Source organism: Cornus florida, unplaced genomic scaffold (assembly GCF_030987335.1).
Source record: "Cornus florida cultivar Cherokee Brave unplaced genomic scaffold, ASM3098733v1 CherokeeBrave_3.0.0_Hap2_Chr09, whole genome shotgun sequence".
Taxonomy (NCBI): domain Eukaryota; kingdom Viridiplantae; phylum Streptophyta; class Magnoliopsida; order Cornales; family Cornaceae; genus Cornus; species Cornus florida.
Genome location: NW_026775579.1, coordinates 46,430,252 through 46,446,302, shown reverse-complemented (window position 1 = coordinate 46,446,302; position 16,051 = coordinate 46,430,252). Strand labels below are relative to the sequence as shown.

At 37.5% G+C, this 16,051-nt stretch overlaps 1 pseudogene; it reads left to right on the top strand.

Annotated features, from left to right (window-relative positions):
- The first annotated feature begins 13,985 nt into the window (after positions 1 to 13,985).
- On the top strand, positions 13,986 to 14,084 carry LOC132275651 (small nucleolar RNA R71; annotated as a pseudogene).
- The last annotated feature ends 1,967 nt before the right edge of the window (positions 14,085 to 16,051 follow it).

The following is a 16,051-nucleotide window of genomic DNA, read 5'->3' as shown; positions in this document are numbered from 1 at the left end:
TTTTACTACGAATCCTATGATTGCATATAATTACTTGAAAGCTTTCTTTGCAACACCATGACATTTAAATCATACCAACAATGATGGCAAGTAATGTTCTTCGTTAAGAATCTAGCATCGCCAGTTTATGTAGTTGCATTCTTCACAGCATTGAGGGATATGTTCAAAGAATCTCCTATTGCAGTATTTCCCCTTTTGAATCACTGCAAGCAATTTTGTTCACGCAGTTTTTAACGCTCCCCCGAGTTGTTCATTTATCCATAGCACATTTGATAAATTAATTCTGGCCTCCTTATGCACTTCGTCTCTAAACAATAATGCAATACACATGACATATGTACACTCAAGTCTACCTCTATGCAGGAATGCCAACCCTTTGCTTTGGTTGTACACAATCCATTCAACTTACAATAACCACACAAACATATATTATGATTTACATTTCTAAAGTAAGAATTTATGAAAATTAATATTTAATATAAAATGGTAGAAATCGTACCACATCCCTTATAAACCTTGCATCATTATTCCTAAACTCAAAACAATGTTGTAAGTAGATATGCCTCTCTCCGATTACATGTTGTGGGCCCTTACTTGCTAGTATTTGCTCTGCTACATCATAATGGTCCCTTGAAGTGGACCAAGGTGCATTCCCAAGTTGTTGCATTTCCCTAAATAAATTAAATCTCCTAATCATCCAACCAGCAATGCATCAAAACTTTAAATGCAATATTTTACAAATAACTCACCACTCATACTTGTCGGTGTAAGACTTGAAACATATGGCATCAATCCGGCCAATCACGTCATCAATTGTATTTTGTAGCTTTATCTCCATAAGATTTCTTGCATTTTTTTTTTTAAAGAGGACTATGATTTAAATACAAGTTAAATCTAACCGTCCATATATGTAGCCCCTAGATTCATTCAAAGGTAACCCTTCCTTTAAATGGTAACCTTTCCTCCTTCTTGGAAACTTTAAATGGTAACCGCCATATATGAAATCCATTAAATAGTAACTGACAGAAATTCATTACCCAATGTCATCAATTAATTGTACACAGTATTTTTCCTTTGGTTGATGCACGCATGTATTTCAAGAATATATCCTTTTTGCAACCTTTAAATGATAACTGCCACACTGACACCAATTCATTACCTATTACACTTAATTAATTGTCTGTCATATAAAAACATATTATGATTCACACAATTCAGAAAATAAAAACCTCCTTAAACTCATGTTCTGAAAGTATCGTACATACTGAAAGAGTTAACACTTACTATATATGTAAGTTACCCATTACTGCCGATTTATATTTTATATATCCCAAGAACTACAAAATAACCAAAGCTAAAGGACCTTAATGGCTCAGAGAGCCTAATAAAACAACCATCTCCCCCATAACCCAACAAAAAGGAGACCAGACAGCTAAAAAACTTTACAACCCCAAAACTTGGGATATAGTAGACATCGAACATGTCATACATACTTAAACTCAGCAGAATATCACATACAGTCACACCATGAGAGAACCACAGAATGACTAACTCCTATAAAACCACCCCTCACAGAATGATCAATTGGGTTAGGAGGCATTGGATTCACTGGCTTCCCCCAGAACCTCCACTATCGCTGAGTCCGAATCGTCTTTGGAAATCCCTCTCTAAGCGGTGGGTCCACCTTCTTATGGCTCAGCATAATCGCCAGACTTGATTCAGTTCAATAAATAGGTTATTGACTCTCATTAGTAAATACTCTAGATCAGGGGCAAAATGATAGGGAGCTGGAGGAGGAGGAGGAGGACATGGAGGGTCACTAGAGGAGGAGGAGGAGGAGGAGTGAGACGGCCCTAGTTTTTCAAACTAATACGTCCTGTGATGAACCGAAGATTGACCCGATAACGGATCCAAATGTGGAACTAAGAAACAAGAAAACGGTCTCCCAAGGCACAACACACCTCTAAGACCCTAAAATGACCTTCCATGAGGCCACGGAACCCAAAGGAATAAAGTGCGGAAGCAAGATTAAAAAAAATGACAAATAAGCCCCCAGGGGCAAAATAGTTATTTTTGAAAATATGGATTTGGGTACTACCGAGCACACCGCTGGAAAAATAATAAAAAAATAATCAAGATGGACTCAAGAATCACTTAATTCGGAGTCCGGATGAAGAAGATATGAAACTCCAAAATTTCAAAAAAAATAAACTTTTGGGCTTCAAATCAGTGCGGCAAGGGTACTTGACAAGACGTAAAATGGTCTTTTCAAATATAATTGGATGCTACCGTGCATACCATTAGATAGACAAGGAAAAATTAATGAACTTAAACTCAAAAATCATTTGATTCAGAGTCCAGACGAATAAAATATGAATCTTCAAAGTTCCATAAAAATAAATCCAAAATGGTGCTCATGTGCTGCTGGGCAAAAAAAAAAAAAGAAATCTGCAGGCTTGGGATTTTTCTGAAACTACTACAATAGAGAGCTAAAACGGACTAGTAAACGAGTTTTTTTTGTAAAAACACGAAATAGAAATCACTCCCAAAATTGAGTTTTCTACCCAACCGCGTAGGAGGAAATGAAAAAAACACACTTTGAAACGCCCAAAATGCCCCTAGATCAGTAAAAGGGTTAAAAACTCAGAAAATACAACTTTGCACCAAGTATGCATTTGACCCTAAATGCATTTCTAGGTTGAAATGAATGTGCACGCGAGTGTAATAAATGATTCTAAGCGCGTGGGAATTGTCCGCAGCTCCCGAGATGCCCCGACTCATGATCCGACCCCCCGACGGCCAAATATGAGAAAAATGAACTTGGAATCGAAATTTTGAAATCCAAAAATATAAAATGTCATCAAATTACCATTTGGCCCTTGAACACACTTCATACATGATTAATGAGACCCTATGAAAGAATAAAAATGGAATTCCCACACCCGATGCAACCATGGTGAAACTATAACTTAGCATTTTTTAATATTTTCATAATATTTCATGAAGTCAAAAGTTACATAGGATGTAAAATAAACGTCATTGGCCTCCAGCCTTATCTTATACACGTCAAATGCATTACAAAAGGTGCACTTATGTACACATCACATACATTAATCAAAGTTTAGAACATTTGACAAAATAAACCAAAATAAGCCATGATATGCTAACATGTGCATATTCTAGAAATACAAAAATACACCAAGAAGGCAAGCAAGCCTAGGGATGTTGTGCATCCCAAAATAATGCCTCCTTACCTGAAAAATAACCTTAAACCACAGGTTGAGTAATCATGATTACTCGTAGGAAATGAATATGCATATGACCTAAAGGTTTAAAGATTTTGCATGTTGATATTAATCATCACATATGGATTATCTAAGTCAAGTTGTTTGTGTAGGATCATTCCTAAGTCATGATAATATAAAGAAACACAAAACAAGATATCCAAGAAATTAACAAGATTGAACAATTCAATTAGCATGAAAGATTTAGACCTTCAAGGAATACCACTTAAAGTCTAAATGATGAAATCAACCAATGTGTATACTCAGATATTGCCCGGATAAAACCGTACTATTGGGATCATTTTAGGGCTGCTAACCCACGAGTACCTTCCCCTAATGTGCACTATGATGTAGGGGGCTCTCTATCCCCCGTACTAGAACCAAGTCCTAGCCAAGTCAAGTTCTTGATGATATCCCAAGTCTCCAAAATCAACAAGTTGTGCAACCAATAGTGTATTAAGATACAAGCAATGCATTAAACCACATTCCATGCACAACCAAGATTTTGGAACACACAAGTCATGCCCTAAGTCCTCAACTATAATGGTATGTGAAATGTCAGGAAATCATAGTTTATATCTACATAGACTACAAACTAGGATTTAAAGCACATAGAATCCAATGATGTGAATATACCACTAGTATAAGATTAATGATTTAATTATTTACTAAGCAACACATGAGTAATTAAATCATTTCAAGACAATTGTACTAGTTCATTAACTACATTAATGAAATCAAGTTACAAGAAGTCTAGATACATGATAAAAAGGCAAAAGCCCCATGAAATAAGGGTCCAATTCATTAGAACACTATATAGAAATTAATTAACCTAATTAATTAATTTCTCTAGAAATCAAAGTTATCCAAAATTCCTCAAAATAATATATGTGAATGTCCATTCCATGGTGAGTTCAAATATCACTTCAATTTCACAAAATGAGTAAGGAGTAATCAAGTGGAATTTAATTAATACATATTAATTAAATCTCTAATTTTCAAAAGTTGCCCAAAAAATCTCAATTTAATAAATAACAAGGATTATGCCAAGAACATCACATATATCATGTCAAAAGTAAGTTGCATGCAAGCTAGAATATATTATTAATTTCTCAAATTAATAAATAAACATACATATAACTTATACTTCACTACAAAAGTTTTTAATCCACTTAGATAATAAACATAGTTCATCCCCTACCTCACTAGAGAAATGTATCTTTAGAATCCAAGGCTAGGAAGCTCCAAATGATTCACCCTTCAAGGGTTATGTAGAGGAGGACGAGGGGAACAAAAAGTATTCCCAAGGTTAAGCTTGAATATCAATGGAAGGCACTCAAAAATGAAAGTCAAAGCTTAAGGCTTTAAGCTTCATCCATGGAGGCTAGGGTTCTAATGTAAAGGATAATGTAAAATGTGAGGCAAATGAAATGTGAGTGGAGGATTTAGAAGTCTTCCACTCACTAGGTGAACTAACACCATGGTTAACACACATAAGTCTTGGTAATTACACAAAGACCCCATGACGGGATAATTGCCGCTCGTGAAGGCCAAAATTGATGTAGTGAATGTGCGGTTCAAGGAAAGCCTTTTTGGGTCAAGTTTAAATTTATAAAAACCACTACCAACACTACTACTAACGTAGCAAGAGTGAGTAGGGATCGTCCCAAGGGATTATGGGGATTGAGTAATGTCGGAGTTGATTGTGGAATCACAATTAGGGCTAGTAGGTCGAGTGATCAAACAATTAGTTGGTTGGTTGATTAAAGAGCAACTAGATTAAACTAAGTAATAGCAAAAGAGTGCAATTAAGAGTAAGAAAGAGAGAGAAGAGTCTTGGGGTTTAGAGATCACCACCAAACAATGCATTTCTATATTATTGACAAGTGATTAAGAGGGCAATTAGGGTGTTGCAATATGTGTGTATTTGGTTGATTCAACAAGCAAGGATGACTAGTTAAGCATGTATTGTCTAAACATCATGTGAAAGGCACAATATATCTAAGTAATGAAGCATATATTGTCTAAACAACATGTGAAAGGCACAATAAATCAAACCAAGTCATTAATCCTTTCATTAGGCTCACAATCCAAATACAACACAAGATTAGAGACATATGCTAATTGTATTCAAAAGCTTGGATCATCAAACAACAAGCATAGATTGTCCTCCCATTTAACACTACACTACAACTACAATACATCTACACTACTAGCATGAAAATAAACTAGGGGAGAGGCACAATCTATCAAGAGATAAGCATAAACCATCAAGAGAATCACAAAAGCATTCTTTTAAGCACAATGTTTTGACAATCTCTAAATCTATGGCTTCAATACACATAAACATGCATCAATAACACAAAATCTAGAGATAAGAACATGAACATTAATTTTAGCATACATAGACATATGAATAAAATGAAATGATCAATTGGAAGCATTAAACCACATAAATCATTGAATAAACAAGATCTATATATATCAAAGTGTCAAAACACCAATTATAATACTAATCCCTCAATAATACACAAGATTAAGATATAGAAAGCATGTTTGGGGCTAACTCTAGCCCCAAGTGGATGTCTAGCCACTCATGGTGATGATACTCCAACCCTCAAGGGCTAACTCCATATAAAAGGTTTGCTCCTTGTTGATGAAGATCTCCAATGGTGTCTTTAGCCTCCTCCTCCTTTAAACTTCCTCTCCAAGAGATGATATGAAAAATATAATGTTTTTCTCTCCTCTTTTTTGAAAAAACAATCCTTATCCTTATATAGGTAGGTCAAAATGACACCCAAAATGAGCAGGGGTCATGCACACAATATTCCCTAATGATTGGATAAAGGACAACTTTCAATGAGATGGAATTTTAACTTTTTTGCACTTGAGGAAGTTCGATCGATCGAAAGTAAGTGAGATCGATCGAACTAAGGCTGGATCGATCCAACTGGATGAGCTTTTTGGAAAGAGACAAATCCGAGATATTTATGGGAAATATTTATAGGAAAAGGACAAAAGTGGTTAGTGGGTGGTATAGTTGTGGATAGGATCAATCATTTGGATAAGAACAAAGGTGTTCGTTCGATTGTAGAATGATGTTGGATCGATCGAACTTTTGGACTTAAGTGCTTTGGGTCAAGGCTTGGATCTATCCTGACGTGCTAAGATCGATGATTGTTCGATCGACCAAACCTTAAACTTGGATCGATCAAACTTGCTGCTTTGCTTCATTTTACTTCTTTCTTTCTCCACTTTGTTCCTTTCTTTGTTTAATCTCAGAATTGCTTCAATTAAGCTCTTATTTGGCTGAGTTAGCTTAGTTTTTGGATAAGTGCCTGAAAATGGAAATAATACGAAATCAATCTAAAACGGTAAAGTAAGATAGATAAAGGTACTAGAATGCCTAAGCTTAAGGGGTTTCAATACGCACTTTTCAGTGCTCATCACACCCCCAAACTTAAATATTGCTAGTCCCTAGCAATGAACTAGAAAGTAAAGGAATGAAATGAACAACTATACAACTATAAACTAGAAAACAATAAATGGATAACGCCACTTTCGTAGGGAGCACGATTGCATTTAGCATATGCAATAAGCCTTTTAAACCCCTAGGTTATCCCTAGTGGACGAGTGAAGTCTCGTGAGGGTTTTCAGAAATGATACCCACAAACATTAAGCTCATTTTTTCAAAAGAGGTGCCAATATTGCAAACAAGTATTGGGAGAAAACTACATCAAGTATGCAATTTTTCAACCCTTTCCAAGCAATCTCCCAAAATCTTAACATCAAGCAAGCAAGTATGGTCTTCCACACATCAAGAAAATGATCATGTAAATCAAAACAACTCTAGAATTCTTTTGAGTGGACTGGCATCAATGTGTTGCTATCTTAGCCAACTAAAGAATTAATCGCATCCTTACCCTCAAACTAGCACATAAATCTAGTACCGATCATCAAGACAAAAAGTTGACCTTTTATTAAAGCTTTATTGTTCTAGGTGCGCTTATTTTTTTTATTTTTATTTTTTTATTTTATTTTTTATTTTAAGAGGATCAAAGATGGAAGCATAATGCAATGTATTGATCTATTAAGCTTTCTAGCGATTCATGAGATCAAGCGTTAGGTCAATGACTCCCAAACCAGACGGCCTTAGGGCACTAGGTGTTCAAACACCCTTATGGACTTACAAGCTCAAATCAACTAGGTTACAAATTAAGATAACCTCCATCTAATCATTTCCCACTTCTCACCTTTTGGGAGAAGTCCTCACTTTTTATTGCTTTCGTAACTTTTTTATTTATTTATTTTTTTTTATTTTTAAAGCAAGTTCAATTATTAACCTAGAGTTTGGGCCCTCCACCTTTCGGTGCGAGAAGTTCAATGCTTGATGAGGCTACAATCCCGGCTACTTAGTGAAAAAGGGGTTCTTATCCACCTTTATCAAGAATGAAAGCTTTCAATGCACTACTAGCCCAATTGGGATATAACCAATTCAATAATCAACAAAGCATGTACCCCATAAATGAATGCTAGTGTACGCCTATGCTAGTGTAGAATCTTAGAATGAATCTCAAAACAATCACAAAATTTGGATAATGTGGACCATAAGTGCAAGCAAGATATCAATCTTTCGAAAAACTTACTCCTAAATGGCATTCATAAGGCATACAAGGAGTATTGGACTCTCAAGTCAAGCAATTTTTAAATTTTAAGCAATATAATCCTCAAAAGATCAAAATCATAGCTAGGTATGGACTAATCATAGAAATATCTCTCAAATACACGAGTCATGCTCAAAGTTTGAATTTAAAACTATCACTGTAGAGCATCATTCCCTCCAAACTTAAATTGCACAATGTCCTCAATGTATAAAGAGAACAAAGGAAAGAGTATACCAGTGCAACTGAGCAAGAATGGTCGGAACTGAAGTATCCAAAGTGGGTGGCATAGCCCCCCCAAACTTGGGATGAACTGTGGTCCTGAAAATTGGCACTTGGATAAACTTATCAGATAACAAAATAGGGTAATCAGTGCATAGTGAACATACAAGTGTAAATGGGATAAACAGATAACGAAATGAGAGAGGTATAAGGGTGGTCCTGGAAATTGGGTAGCACTCTCTCATTGAAGTCACTGTGATGCACCTGATGGAGTCAAACATATAGATATGAGAATACAATCATATAACATGCATTGCAAAAATAGATATATAAAATAGAGAAAGTGCAGGTACAACAAAAATATCAAAGCCGACAGACCGGCTGTAAAAATAATACAGTGACAATAACAAAGTATCAAAAGGAGAGAGGGATCATAAGATAGAAAAGACTAGGAGCTCAGGAAGATGAGGTAGGACAGACAGGTCTGGCTCCGCGGATGTCTCGGGATAGATCTCTGAACATGGTCGCGACATCCGTGCAGAAGGTAGCGAACTTCGCTCTGTGGGCCGTGAGGTCATCTCTGATGGCAACAACAGCGTCCTCGAGCGTCTGCAGATGCACTCCGAAGCCGGGGGTCAAGTCTGGTATGGATGAGTCAGAAGACAGCTCCTGGGTCTGCTCCTGCTCGTGGATAGGTGACCCGGCTGGAGAATGCTGAGCTGCGTCATCCGCTGAGTGCTCAAAGTCAATATCTATATCAATGTCATAATGCTCAGCAACTGGATCGACTGGTGCATCGTCTGCTGTGGGAGCTGCTGCTGCTGGCTCTGCTGGTGCCGGGGCTGCCTGTGCTACCGCCTCTTCCTCTAACTCCAGCTCTGCAGCCGCTAGTACGACATGGATTTACAGGCGAGTGATAATAGCTCTGTAGCTCTTGTCCCAGTCCTTCTTGAGGAAGTGACAGGAACCTCTCTTGGGGTCCTCCTGCGGGTGGATGGGAACCTCTCTCGGGGTCCTCTTGTGGGTGGATGGGATAACGCTGGTCAATGAGAATCTGGGTGATGAGGTGGCTGAATGGAAGAGACTTGGCCCTTCCGAGCGCCTCTTTGCTAACGTACTCATCGTAGAGCTTCCTCATCATGCTCCAGATAAACGTAGGAATAGATAACCAGTGGCTGGTATAGAAGGCGTACAGGGCTACTAGATAGTCGCCCCGCCTTTAAATCTTGTGTCCTGCCATGTATATGTTTCGGTAGAGCACCGAATCTGTAAACCACAGGTCATTCGGCAAGAATGTCTGGGTGGCGAAGGCCTCGCCACCGGCATGGTGACCTATGAGAAAAACTGCCATATCGGCGTAAGAAGGCCTGTGGAGCCTGGGATAGGTCTCCTGAAGCTCTGGCGGGCACCGATGTGGACAGCGAGTTGAACAGGCCAGAGTCTCCACTATAATGGTGATCTCATGGCCATCGATAGAGGTGATGAGCTCGGCTGTAGTGTGCGGCGACGGTTGGAGGTTCTGGTAGAACAACCGTACTAGTCGCGGGTAGATTGGCTCTGTGACTAGGGTAAGAATAGCTGAGAGGCCCCGCTGAATGATGTTCTGATAGGCAGATCGAGTCAGCACCGATATGGAGAATAATGCGGTGTTGAATACTGACTCGTGCTCGATAGTCATGTGTGCATATCTAAGCGCGAGCCTATCGCGCTGTAGATGAGTTGGCTGAACAGGTGGAGCCAGCTGAGTTGGCTGCTCAGCGCCTCTATGCTGTGGAGATGGTGATGGAGTGAATGTTGGACGAGCCGGCGACTGGGGTGGAGTAGGGTGTAATGGCTCCTCTATATAAGAGGGCTGCGCAGTCTCCCCAGTCCGCTGTCGGACTCTCCTCTGTGTGTGCTAGCATATATAGAATATAAGGCACAATATAGAAACATGTATGTCAAATAAGATAAACAAAACAAAATATCGCATGATTCTATGCAAGTTGCAGAATATGAAATATGCTAAACAATGTGAGTATGAAATGCATCCAATGTGGAATATCACAGGCATTGGGCATATATAAGGTAGCATGAACATAAGATAAGAGGAATGAAGTGTGTATATAAGATCTGTGAAATTTGATCGATCAGAAAAAGAAATGAGATCGATCACAAAAGTTGGTTCGATCGAAAGTTGAGTTGGATCGATCGTAAATATTCGATCGATCATAAATTTGTTTAATCGATCGAACAGTGCGACTATGAAACCTAACAGTCACAGATCTGTGACTTTTGAAGCATGGGGCCCACACGAGTGAGTTCGTGGGCCCTCCAATCAACACAAATCAAGCCTAAATGCACTCGAAACGTGGCCCAAACACCCAAATCTAACAAAATATTCAAAATTTATGCACACATATACACATATATATATATATACAGACATGGATACTAGAGCTTTGAGAATGGAAGATTCAACATGAGAGCAACATGATTACGACATTTGAAACAAGTATTGATGCATGAAAGTTTAAATCTAGGTAAGGATGTCTCGGATCTTACCTTAAGAGAGCGAGAGAATAGAGAATGAACTAAGATGATCTGAGATGAAGAGGATTGAGATGAACTGAGATTCGAGATGCTTGGATCTCGCTGGAGGAGTTGCCGAAGCTTGGAGAGATGATTCACAGTGAAGAGGGATGAGAGGCTAGGGTTTGGTGAATGAGATCGATCCAAATGATCGATCCTAAGACCCTTGGATCTGTTTTTAAAAACATTTCCTGATTAGTTTGACCGATCAAAGATGAGTTGTGATCGATCGAACTTTGATGAATTCCTTTCAAAGTATTTTTGGAATTTTTTTTTTAAATTTAATTAATTAAAAACTAAATAAATTAAAATATTTTTGAATTTTTGAAAACTTGTTGAGAATTAAAACAAAACAAAAAGAGAGTGAAAATAGAATTAAAAAAATAAATAAAAATGAAAATATTTTTGGATTTTTGAAAAGTTGAAAAGTTAAACTAAAGTTAAAATAATGAAATGAAGATTTGTGATCGATCGAAACAAGAGTTCGATCGATTAGACATAGAGCAAAAATATGTAGGTTTTTGGTTCAAAAATTGGCTAAGTGCTGGAACTTGAGATTGATCCAACCTTAATGTTGGATCGATCGAAAATTTTCAAATCGATCTTGAATTGAATTCGAACGATGGGACAGAGAGCTGAAATATGCAGGTTTATGCAGGCTCAAAATTTTTTCTAAGTGTTGAGTCCTGAGTTCGATCGAACCTGGAAGTTGGATCGATCGAAGATATCTGATCGATCGAAGAATGAGTTCGAACGATGGGACCGAGCGCTGATTTTGGATGCAGGTCGAAAATTTTTCTAAGTGTTGAGTGCAATCCACAGTTCGATCGATCAAACTCTAATGTGAGATCGATCGAACTTTGCCAAATGCTCAATTATAACATAAAAGCTTATACAATCCTCACCAAAGTTCCTTTCAATGCATGTGAACCTAAAACAAGTATCTAGACTTTGCAAGAAACAAAATGAAAGATAGAAATGGGGGAGGAATAGGGTTTTGACACCCTACGAATGCCTTTGCTAGTCTTTAACGTCTCTAGCAAGACGTTGGGCTCTTTTAGCCCAAGTCGAAGATCTTGTGATGCATCCCCTCCTTGTTGGGGTAATAAATGCTTTGAACTCCACCCAACAAATGGTCCTTTGAAGAACTTGTTGGATCAAGCTCAAAAAAAGCTTTTGATCCTTTGTCTATGCAATTAAAACCTTTGGGCTTCTATGCCCTTTCAAAGCAAGAATTTGAAACAACACTTTGAGAATGCAAGGTTGAAGATGATCCTTTGGAAGTTTTGGTTTTACACAAAAGCTCATTTCCTTGGCAATGAAGATCATGACATTTTTCTACAACATTGACCTCTCCTTCATACTTGTCAAGTGAATTGGTTGTGGGATTAAAGATATTCAACTTTACCTTCATGTGGCCAAATGAAATCTTCATCACCCCTATTCTACAATTGATGTTGGCATTGGCGGTTGCCAAGAAAGGATGGCCAAGGATAACGGGAATTTGGCTCTTAAGATTGGAAACCGGTTCTGTGTCAATGACAACGAAATCAACCGGGAAGAAGAATTTATCAATCTTGATCAAAACATCCTTAATGACACCCCTAGGTTTCTTAATGGATTGGTTGGCAAGTTGTAAAACTACCGATGTCGGTTTCAATTCACCTAGGCCTAATTTAACATAGACCGAATATGAAAGAAGGTTAACACTTGCTCCTAAGTCAAGAAGTGCCCGATTAATGATATGATCACCAATGATGCATGATGTAGTGGGTGAACCATCCTTAAACTTTAGAAGAGTGTTATGTTGCAAAATTGAGCTTACTTGCTCGGTCAAAACCACTTTTCTTGGTGCTTGGCTCTTGCTCTTCCGCTTTTGGGTGCACAAGTCTTTCAAGAATTTGGCATAAGCCAGAATTTGCTTGATTGCATCCAATAGTGGAAGGTTAACTTTCACTTGCCTAAACATTTCCATGATTTCATTGGTTTTTGCCTTTTGCTTGTCTTTTGAAATGGATCCTTTTAAGGCATCCGGAAATGGAACCTTTGGTTCAAACACTTTTTCAGAATTTTCTTTTGAACTCTCTTTAACACAAGAAGTTTTCAAATCATTTTTCAATAAAACCTTTTTAACATCATTTTTCAAAACTTCTTTTTCAAACACATTTTTCAAAACTTTCTCATTTGCAAGATCATTTGTATGCAATGAAGGAGGAATGGGATGTGAAACGGGACGGGTGACAACTTGAGGTTGCACCGGTTCACTCTCTTCATTGGATATTTCAACTTGATTGTCCACAACTCTACCACTCCGCAAGGTAGTCACCGCATTAACATGTTTAATGGTATGCCCTTCCGATGAGGAATGGGTTTCCACAACACATTGTTGTTTAAGTAGGGCATTAGTGGGCATCTTTCCCTTCTCTCTTGTATTAAGAATGCTTGCTATTTGCCCTACTTGGGTTTCTAGCTTAGCAATGGATTGAGAGTGAGAATGAAGTAATTGAGTGTTAGTCTCAAGAGTCCCAAAGCATTTAAAACTTTTTCTTCAATGGCGGGACTTCTAGTGTTTCCTTGGGAATAAGATTGGTTGGGAAAATGAGAATTAACAAATTGATTACCTTATGATTGATAAGGTCTATAACCTTGGGATCCTTGGTTTCGAAGTGGAGGTGGAATGTATTTCCCTTGGAAACCACCTTGGGAAGGGTTTAAGCTTTTTCCTTGGTTTTTCCAAGAGAAATTCGGATGATTCCTCCAACTTGGATTATAATGAGTACCATAAGGATTGTTCCCTTGGTTTACAAAAGTCGCATTGACTTGTTCATTAGGTTCATTATGCACTTGTCCATGAGGACAATGAGAAGTAGAATGAAGAACACTAGAACAAGTCATACATGTTTCATTTGATGCACGATGAGAATGGTTAGGAAATGAAGATACTTGGTTCGCCGAATTTTGGTTAATCAAAAATTGATCAAACCTTTGAGACAAAGACTTCATTTCGGCGGCTATTTCATTTGAATGTTCGACTTGATGTAAGCCTACACTCTTCCTACCTTGTGAATTTCTACCATTCTTGGATGATAGTGTTCTATGCAAAGAATTTTCACTCATGCTTTCATAAAGATGCCACACGTCATCCTCATGCCTATCAATTGAAGAGCCACCCATGGAAGCATCAACCATACCCTTATAGTTGTCCGATAAGCTCTCAAAGAAGTATTGAACTAATTGCCATTTGGACATGTCATGATGTGGACACTTCCTAAGCAATTCATTGAAGCTTTCCCATGCCTCATGAAATGTTTCTCCATCCCCATGTGAAAATTCTCGAATTGAGGTTCTCATGGCATTGGTCTTAGAAACCGGATAGTACTTCTTTAAAAACTCTTGTTGCATTTTCGCCCAAGAAGTGATTAAAAAAGGACTAAGATTGTTAAACCAATATTTTGCTTTGTCCTTTAAGGTGAATGGAAAAAGTTTGAGTCTTAAGACCTCTTCCGGCATGTCCGTATATTTTATGGTGGAACATACTTCAAGAACTCATCCAAATGTTTGTAAGGTTCTTCACTAGGAAGTCCATGAAAGTTAGGAATTTGTGCTTTAATTTCATAATGATATGCTCTAAATGGTGGTAATTGAATGCATATGGGTGCATTGTATTCATTAGGCACATAGTGATCTCTCAAAGCAAGAGGTATGGTTGCTTGAATTGAATGCTCAATGGCTTAAAATAAAAATTTTAAGTTTTTAGCATTTTTCCTTTTTTTGCTTGCTTGAATTGAATGCTCAATGGCTCCTTTGCTTGCTTCCTCTCCAATAATGCATCTAGTTAAGTAAGAACAACACAATAAGTAACCAAAAAGAAAAATAAAAATAAAATAAAAATAAGATCAAAAGAGTACTAATCCTAATCAATTCCACAAATCCGACGTTGCCAAATCTAATCAACAATTCCTCGGCAACGGTGCCAAAATTTGACGGGATAGTAGCCGCTCATGAACGCCAAAATTGATGTAGTGAATATGCGGTTCAAGGAAAGCCTTTTTGGGTCAAGTTTAAATTTATAAAAACCACTACCAACACTACTACTAACGTAACAAGAGTGAGTAGGGATCGTCCCAAGGGATGATAGGGATTGAGCAATGTCGGAGTTGATTGTGGAATCGTAATTAGGGCTAGTAGGTCGAGTGATCAAACAATTGGTTGGTTGGTTGATTAAAAAGCAACTAGATTAAACTAAGTAATAGCAAAAGAGTGCAATTAAGATTAAGAAAGAGAGAGAAGAGTCTTGGGGTTTAGAGATCACCACCAAGCAATGTATTTCTATATTATTGACAAGTGATTAATGAGGGCAATTAGGGTGTTGCAATATGTGTGTATTTGGTTGATTTAACAAGCAAGGATGACTAGTTAAGCATGTATTGTCTAAACATCATGTGAAAGGCACAATATATCTAAGCAATGAAGTATATATTGTCTAAACAACATGTGAAAGGCACAATAAATCAAACCAAGTCATTAATCCTTTCATTAGGCTCACAATCCAAATACAACACAAGATTAGAGACATATGCTAATTGTATTCAAAAGCTTGGATTATCACAATAACAAGCATAGATTGTCCTCCCATTTAACACTACACTACAACTACAATACATCTATACTACTAGCATGAATATAAACTAGGGGAGAGGAACAATCCATCAAGAGATCAACATGAACCATCAAGAGAATCACAAAAGCATTCTTTTAAGCACAATGTTTTGACAATCTTTAAATCTTGGTCATCAATACACATAGACATGCATCAATAACACAAAATCTAGAGACAAGAACATGAACATCAATTTTAGCATACATAAACATATGAATAGAATGAAATGATCAATTGGAACCATTAAACCACATAAATCATTGAATAAACAAGATCTATATATATTAAAGTGTCAAAACATCAATTACAACACTAATCCCTCAATAGTACACAAGATTAAGATATAGAAAGCATGCTTAGGGCTAACTCTAGCCCCAAGAGGATGTCTAGCCACTCATGGTGATGATGCTCCAACCCTTAAGGGCTAACTCCATGGAAGAGGTTTGCTCCTTGTTGATGAAGATCTCCAATGGTGTCTCTAGCCTCTTCCTCCTCTAAACTTCCTCTCCAAGAGATGATATGAAAAATATAATGTTTTTCTCTCCTCTTTTTTGAAAAATCAATCATTATCCTTATATAGGTAGGTCAAAATGACACCCAAAATGAGCTGGGGTCGTGCACACAACATTCCCTAATGATTGGATAAAGGACAA